The following is a 7,500-nucleotide window of genomic DNA, read 5'->3' as shown; positions in this document are numbered from 1 at the left end:
TGTTGTTGTTTTTGATGATGATGATGATGATTTCTGCATTGGCACGTGCTATTTTTCAGGGTGGGGCTTTGCTACGTTTCCCGCTCTGCGGCTGGGCCCTCGACGTCGACGATGCCGCCTGTTGGATTTCTGCGAAGGTGCAGTCCTGGCTTCAACTGCTTTCTCGCTCGAAGCCTTCCGTTGGCCCTTTGCAACTACACTCGGTCAGCCACGGCCAGACCTACGGGGGAGACGGGCGCCGAAGAGGAATTGTTCATTTGCCGCAGTTTTACAGGCTATCGCTTCTCGGCCTTTTGGCTAAGATCAAGTGTAGTATCTGTTCTTATCAGTTTAATATCTGATACGTCCCCTATCTGGGGACCAAATATTAAATTGATTTTTGGAACAGGGAGATGGAACAGGGGCTTGCTCCGTCCACTCCACGCATCGACCTGGTATTGCAGTGTTTCCAGGAACGGTGCAGCTTCCCCTCTTTGGGGCGGGAAGTCTTAAAAGACAAAAATAGATGATGATGTTGTATTTGTAGTTGTTGTATGATGACGATTCCGGCGTTGGCACGTGCTATTTTTCCAGGGCGGGGCTTTGCTAGGTTTCCCGCTCTGCGGCTGGGCCCTCGACGTCGACGTCGACGTCGACGTCGTTGTTGTTGTTGTTGTTGTTGTTGTTGTTGTTGTTGTTGTTGTTGTTGTTGTTGTTGTTGTTGTTGTTGTTGTTGTTGTTGTTGTTGTTGTTGTTGTTGTTGTTGTTGTTGTTGTTGTTGTTGTTGTTGTTGTTTTTGATGATGATGATGATGATTTCTGCATTGGCACGTGCTATTTTTCAGGGTGGGGCTTTGCTACGTTTCCCGCTCTGCGGCTGGGCCCTCGACGTCGACGATGCCGCCTGTTGGATTTCTGCGAAGGTGCAGTCCTGGCTTCAACTGCTTTCTCGCTCGAAGCCTTCCGTTGGCCCTTTGCAACTACACTCGGTCAGCCACGGCCAGACCTACGGGGGAGACGGGCGCCGAAGAGGAATTGTTCATTTGCCGCAGTTTTACAGGCTATCGCTTCTCGGCCTTTTGGCTAAGATCAAGTGTAGTATCTGTTCTTATCAGTTTAATATCTGATACGTCCCCTATCTGGGGACCAAATATTAAATTGATTTTTGGAACAGGGAGATGGAACAGGGGCTTGCTCCGTCCACTCCACGCATCGACCTGGTATTGCAGTGTTTCCAGGAACGGTGCAGCTTCCCCTCTTTGGGTAGTTGTTGTATGATGACGATTCCGGCGTTGGCACGTGCTATTTTTCCAGGGCGGGGCTTTGCTAGGTTTCCCGCTCTGCGGCTGGGCCCTCGACGTCGACGTCGACGTCGACGTCGTTGTTGTTGTTGTTGTTGTTGTTGTTGTTGTTGTTGTTGTTGTTGTTGTTGTTGTTGTTGTTGTTGTTGTTGTTGTTGTTGTTGTTGTTGTTGTTGTTGTTGTTGTTGTTGTTGTTGTTGTTGTTGTTGTTGTTGTTGTTGTTGTTGTTGTTTTTGATGATGATGATGATGATGATGATTTCTGCATTGGCACGTGCTATTTTTCAGGGTGGGGCTTTGCTACGTTTCCCGCTCTGCGGCTGGGCCCTCGACGTCGACGATGCCGCCTGTTGGATTTCTGCGAAGGTGCAGTCCTGGCTTCAACTGCTTTCTCGCTCGAAGCCTTCCGTTGGCCCTTTGCAACTACACTCGGTCAGCCACGGCCAGACCTACGGGGGAGACGGGCGCCGAAGAGGAATTGTTCATTTGCCGCAGTTTTACAGGCTATCGCTTCTCGGCCTTTTGGCTAAGATCAAGTGTAGTATCTGTTCTTATCAGTTTAATATCTGATACGTCCCCTATCTGGGGACCAAATATTAAATTGATTTTTGGAACAGGGAGATGGAACAGGGGCTTGCTCCGTCCACTCCACGCATCGACCTGGTATTGCAGTGTTTCCAGGAACGGTGCAGCTTCCCCTCTTTGGGGCGGGAAGTCTTAAAAGACAAAAATAGATGATGATGTTGTATTTGTAGTTGTTGTATGATGACGATTCCGGCGTTGGCACGTGCTATTTTTCCAGGGCGGGGCTTTGCTAGGTTTCCCGCTCTGCGGCTGGGCCCTCGACGTCGACGTCGACGTCGACGTCGTTGTTGTTGTTGTTGTTGTTGTTGTTGTTGTTGTTGTTGTTGTTGTTGTTGTTGTTGTTGTTGTTGTTGTTGTTGTTGTTGTTGTTGTTGTTGTTGTTGTTGTTGTTGTTGTTGTTGTTGTTGTTGTTGTTGTTGTTGTTGTTGTTGTTGTTTTTGATGATGATGATGATGATGATGATTTCTGCATTGGCACGTGCTATTTTTCAGGGTGGGGCTTTGCTACGTTTCCCGCTCTGCGGCTGGGCCCTCGACGTCGACGATGCCGCCTGTTGGATTTCTGCGAAGGTGCAGTCCTGGCTTCAACTGCTTTCTCGCTCGAAGCCTTCCGTTGGCCCTTTGCAACTACACTCGGTCAGCCACGGCCAGACCTACGGGGGAGACGGGCGCCGAAGAGGAATTGTTCATTTGCCGCAGTTTTACAGGCTATCGCTTCTCGGCCTTTTGGCTAAGATCAAGTGTAGTATCTGTTCTTATCAGTTTAATATCTGATACGTCCCCTATCTGGGGACCAAATATTAAATTGATTTTTGGAACAGGGAGATGGAACAGGGGCTTGCTCCGTCCACTCCACGCATCGACCTGGTATTGCAGTGTTTCCAGGAACGGTGCAGCTTCCCCTCTTTGGGGCGGGAAGTCTTAAAAGACAAAAATAGATGATGATGTTGTATTTGTAGTTGTTGTATGATGACGATTCCGGCGTTGGCACGTGCTATTTTTCCAGGGCGGGGCTTTGCTAGGTTTCCCGCTCTGCGGCTGGGCCCTCGACGTCGACGTCGACGTCGACGTCGTTGTTGTTGTTGTTGTTGTTGTTGTTGTTGTTGTTGTTGTTGTTGTTGTTGTTGTTGTTGTTGTTGTTGTTGTTGTTGTTGTTGTTGTTGTTGTTGTTGTTGTTGTTGTTGTTGTTGTTGTTGTTGTTGTTGTTGTTGTTGTTGTTGTTGTTGTTTTTGATGATGATGATGATGATTTCTGCATTGGCACGTGCTATTTTTCAGGGTGGGGCTTTGCTACGTTTCCCGCTCTGCGGCTGGGCCCTCGACGTCGACGATGCCGCCTGTTGGATTTCTGCGAAGGTGCAGTCCTGGCTTCAACTGCTTTCTCGCTCGAAGCCTTCCGTTGGCCCTTTGCAACTACACTCGGTCAGCCACGGCCAGACCTACGGGGGAGACGGGCGCCGAAGAGGAATTGTTCATTTGCCGCAGTTTTACAGGCTATCGCTTCTCGGCCTTTTGGCTAAGATCTGCATAACTAACCTGACCAGCCACCATGACGTCCGGGTGGTTTCTCCCTGGTCAGGAAGGTATATGCTTACATTTTTGTAAAACCGGAGGTGGGTGGGATTAGTGACCCATCCACCTCCACGGAGGTGTGTGGGGGACCTGACCCATCCACCTCCATGGCACGAACCTGGTATTGCAGTACTTCCAGGAACGGTGCAGTGGCTCTAGGCCTTTTGGCTAAGAGCATTGGCGCAGAGTGATCCTTGACTGGTGCAGGGTGACCTCTGGCGTTTGACAAAGAATTGTAACGATTGGATAACGATTGGACATGAATTTAAAAAAAAAAAAAAAAAAAAAAAAAAAAAAAAAAAAAAAAAAAAAAAAAAATCTGTTCTTATCAGTTTAATATCTGATACGTCCCCTATCTGGGGACCAAATATTAAATTGATTTTTGGAACAGGGAGATGGAACAGGGGCTTGCTCCGTCCACTCCACGCATCGACCTGGTATTGCAGTGTTTCCAGGAACGGTGCAGCTTCCCCTCTTTGGGGCGGGAAGTCTTAAAAGACAAAAATAGATGATGATGTTGTATTTGTAGTTGTTGTATGATGACGATTCCGGCGTTGGCACGTGCTATTTTTCCAGGGCGGGGCTTTGCTAGGTTTCCCGCTCTGCGGCTGGGCCCTCGACGTCGACGTCGACGTCGACGTCGTTGTTGTTGTTGTTGTTGTTGTTGTTGTTGTTGTTGTTGTTGTTGTTGTTGTTGTTGTTGTTGTTGTTGTTGTTGTTGTTGTTGTTGTTGTTGTTGTTGTTGTTGTTGTTGTTGTTGTTGTTGTTGTTGTTGTGATTGATGATGATGATGATGATTTCTGCATTGGCACGTGCTATTTTTCAGGGTGGGGCTTTGCTACGTTTCCCGCTCTGCGGCTGGGCCCTCGACGTCGACGATGCCGCCTGTTGGATTTCTGCGAAGGTGCAGTCCTGGCTTCAACTGCTTTCTCGCTCGAAGCCTTCCGTTGGCCCTTTGCAACTACACTCGGTCAGCCACGGCCAGACCTACGGGGGAGACGGGCGCCGAAGAGGAATTGTTCATTTGCCGCAGTTTTACAGGCTATCGCTTCTCGGCCTTTTGGCTAAGATCAAGTGTAGTATCTGTTCTTATCAGTTTAATATCTGATACGTCCCCTATCTGGGGACCAAATATTAAATTGATTTTTGGAACAGGGAGATGGAACAGGGGCTTGCTCCGTCCACTCCACGCATCGACCTGGTATTGCAGTGTTTCCAGGAACGGTGCAGCTTCCCCTCTTTGGGGCGGGAAGTCTTAAAAGACAAAAATAGATGATGATGTTGTATTTGTAGTTGTTGTATGATGACGATTCCGGCGTTGGCACGTGCTATTTTTCCAGGGCGGGGCTTTGCTAGGTTTCCCGCTCTGCGGCTGGGCCCTCGACGTCGACGTCGACGTCGTTGTTGTTGTTGTTGTTGTTGTTGTTGTTGTTGTTGTTGTTGTTGTTGTTGTTGTTGTTGTTGTTGTTGTTGTTGTTGTTGTTGTTGTTGTTGTTGTTGTTGTTGTTGTTGTTGTTGTTGTTGTTGTTGTTGTTGTTTTTGATGATGATGATGATGATGATGATTTCTGCATTGGCACGTGCTATTTTTCAGGGTGGGGCTTTGCTACGTTTCCCGCTCTGCGGCTGGGCCCTCGACGTCGACGATGCCGCCTGTTGGATTTCTGCGAAGGTGCAGTCCTGGCTTCAACTGCTTTCTCGCTCGAAGCCTTCCGTTGGCCCTTTGCAACTACACTCGGTCAGCCACGGCCAGACCTACGGGGGAGACGGGCGCCGAAGAGGAATTGTTCATTTGCCGCAGTTTTACAGGCTATCGCTTCTCGGCCTTTTGGCTAAGATCAAGTGTAGTATCTGTTCTTATCAGTTTAATATCTGATACGTCCCCTATCTGGGGACCAAATATTAAATTGATTTTTGGAACAGGGAGATGGAACAGGGGCTTGCTCCGTCCACTCCACGCATCGACCTGGTATTGCAGTGTTTCCAGGAACGGTGCAGCTTCCCCTCTTTGGGGCGGGAAGTCTTAAAAGACAAAAATAGATGATGATGTTGTATTTGTAGTTGTTGTATGATGACGATTCCGGCGTTGGCACGTGCTATTTTTCCAGGGCGGGGCTTTGCTAGGTTTCCCGCTCTGCGGCTGGGCCCTCGACGTCGACGTCGACGTCGACGTCGTTGTTGTTGTTGTTGTTGTTGTTGTTGTTGTTGTTGTTGTTGTTGTTGTTGTTGTTGTTGTTGTTGTTGTTGTTGTTGTTGTTGTTGTTGTTGTTGTTGTTGTTGTTGTTGTTGTTGTTGTTGTTGTTGTTGTTGTTGTTGTTGTTGTTGTTTTGATGATGATGATGATGATGATGATTTCTGCATTGGCACGTGCTATTTTTCAGGGTGGGGCTTTGCTACGTTTCCCGCTCTGCGGCTGGGCCCTCGACGTCGACGATGCCGCCTGTTGGATTTCTGCGAAGGTGCAGTCCTGGCTTCAACTGCTTTCTCGCTCGAAGCCTTCCGTTGGCCCTTTGCAACTACACTCGGTCAGCCACGGCCAGACCTACGGGGGAGACGGGCGCCGAAGAGGAATTGTTCATTTGCCGCAGTTTTACAGGCTATCGCTTCTCGGCCTTTTGGCTAAGATCAAGTGTAGTATCTGTTCTTATCAGTTTAATATCTGATACGTCCCCTATCTGGGGACCAAATATTAAATTGATTTTTGGAACAGGGAGATGGAACAGGGGCTTGCTCCGTCCACTCCACGCATCGACCTGGTATTGCAGTGTTTCCAGGAACGGTGCAGCTTCCCCTCTTTGGGGCGGGAAGTCTTAAAAGACAAAAATAGATGATGATGTTGTATTTGTAGTTGTTGTATGATGACGATTCCGGCGTTGGCACGTGCTATTTTTCCAGGGCGGGGCTTTGCTAGGTTTCCCGCTCTGCGGCTGGGCCCTCGACGTCGACGTCGACGTCGACGTCGTTGTTGTTGTTGTTGTTGTTGTTGTTGTTGTTGTTGTTGTTGTTGTTGTTGTTGTTGTTGTTGTTGTTGTTGTTGTTGTTGTTGTTGTTGTTGTTGTTGTTGTTGTTGTTGTTGTTGTTGTTGTTGTTGTTGTTGTTTTTGATGATGATGATGATGATGATGATTTCTGCATTGGCACGTGCTATTTTTCAGGGTGGGGCTTTGCTACGTTTCCCGCTCTGCGGCTGGGCCCTCGACGTCGACGATGCCGCCTGTTGGATTTCTGCGAAGGTGCAGTCCTGGCTTCAACTGCTTTCTCGCTCGAAGCCTTCCGTTGGCCCTTTGCAACTACACTCGGTCAGCCACGGCCAGACCTACGGGGGAGACGGGCGCCGAAGAGGAATTGTTCATTTGCCGCAGTTTTACAGGCTATCGCTTCTCGGCCTTTTGGCTAAGATCAAGTGTAGTATCTGTTCTTATCAGTTTAATATCTGATACGTCCCCTATCTGGGGACCAAATATTAAATTGATTTTTGGAACAGGGAGATGGAACAGGGGCTTGCTCCGTCCACTCCACGCATCGACCTGGTATTGCAGTGTTTCCAGGAACGGTGCAGCTTCCCCTCTTTGGGGCGGGAAGTCTTAAAAGACAAAAATAGATGATGATGTTGTATTTGTAGTTGTTGTATGATGACGATTCCGGCGTTGGCACGTGCTATTTTTCCAGGGCGGGGCTTTGCTAGGTTTCCCGCTCTGCGGCTGGGCCCTCGACGTCGACGTCGACGTCGTTGTTGTTGTTGTTGTTGTTGTTGTTGTTGTTGTTGTTGTTGTTGTTGTTGTTGTTGTTGTTGTTGTTGTTGTTGTTGTTGTTGTTGTTGTTGTTGTTGTTGTTGTTGTTGTTGTTGTTGTTGTTGTTGTTGTTGTTGTTGTTGTTGTTGTTGTTGTTGTTTTTGATGATGATGATGATGATGATGATTTCTGCATTGGCACGTGCTATTTTTCAGGGTGGGGCTTTGCTACGTTTCCCGCTCTGCGGCTGGGCCCTCGACGTCGACGATGCCGCCTGTTGGATTTCTGCGAAGGTGCAGTCCTGGCTTCAACTGCTTTCTCGCTCGAAGCCTTCCGTT

At 48.5% G+C, this 7,500-nt stretch overlaps 8 non-coding genes and 2 pseudogenes across 8 annotated transcripts; all 10 read left to right on the top strand.

The window, feature by feature from the left end:
- Nucleotides 1–277: 277 nt before the first annotated feature.
- LOC139247298 (U2 spliceosomal RNA) lies at nt 278–468 on the top strand. Its single transcript, XR_011590866.1, has one exon. It is a non-coding gene; the product is annotated as a U2 spliceosomal RNA (small nuclear RNA).
- Nucleotides 469–1,041: 573 nt separating this feature from the next.
- On the top strand, nt 1,042–1,232 carry LOC139247297 (U2 spliceosomal RNA). Its single transcript, XR_011590865.1, has one exon. It is a non-coding gene; the product is annotated as a U2 spliceosomal RNA (small nuclear RNA).
- Nucleotides 1,233–1,784: 552 nt separating this feature from the next.
- On the top strand, nt 1,785–1,975 carry LOC139247296 (U2 spliceosomal RNA). The gene has a single exon (XR_011590864.1). It is a non-coding gene; the product is annotated as a U2 spliceosomal RNA (small nuclear RNA).
- Nucleotides 1,976–2,572: 597 nt separating this feature from the next.
- On the top strand, nt 2,573–2,763 carry LOC139247331 (U2 spliceosomal RNA). The gene has a single exon (XR_011590887.1). It is a non-coding gene; the product is annotated as a U2 spliceosomal RNA (small nuclear RNA).
- Nucleotides 2,764–3,357: 594 nt separating this feature from the next.
- LOC139247324 (U2 spliceosomal RNA) lies at nt 3,358–3,588 on the top strand (annotated as a pseudogene).
- Nucleotides 3,589–3,733: 145 nt separating this feature from the next.
- Nucleotides 3,734–3,904, top strand: LOC139247318 (U2 spliceosomal RNA; annotated as a pseudogene).
- Nucleotides 3,905–4,477: 573 nt separating this feature from the next.
- Nucleotides 4,478–4,668, top strand: LOC139247329 (U2 spliceosomal RNA). Its single transcript, XR_011590886.1, has one exon. It is a non-coding gene; the product is annotated as a U2 spliceosomal RNA (small nuclear RNA).
- A 576-nt stretch (nt 4,669–5,244) lies between these two features.
- On the top strand, nt 5,245–5,435 carry LOC139247317 (U2 spliceosomal RNA). Its single transcript, XR_011590885.1, has one exon. It is a non-coding gene; the product is annotated as a U2 spliceosomal RNA (small nuclear RNA).
- Nucleotides 5,436–6,031: 596 nt separating this feature from the next.
- LOC139247306 (U2 spliceosomal RNA) lies at nt 6,032–6,222 on the top strand. The gene has a single exon (XR_011590874.1). It is a non-coding gene; the product is annotated as a U2 spliceosomal RNA (small nuclear RNA).
- A 582-nt stretch (nt 6,223–6,804) lies between these two features.
- LOC139247295 (U2 spliceosomal RNA) lies at nt 6,805–6,995 on the top strand. Its single transcript, XR_011590863.1, has one exon. It is a non-coding gene; the product is annotated as a U2 spliceosomal RNA (small nuclear RNA).
- The last annotated feature ends 505 nt before the right edge of the window (nt 6,996–7,500 follow it).

Source organism: Pristiophorus japonicus, unplaced genomic scaffold (assembly GCF_044704955.1).
Source record: "Pristiophorus japonicus isolate sPriJap1 unplaced genomic scaffold, sPriJap1.hap1 HAP1_SCAFFOLD_2694, whole genome shotgun sequence".
Taxonomy (NCBI): Eukaryota; Metazoa; Chordata; class Chondrichthyes; family Pristiophoridae; genus Pristiophorus; species Pristiophorus japonicus.
Note: the sequence above shows the minus strand (reverse complement) of the source record. Positions and strands in the feature narration are given on the sequence as shown.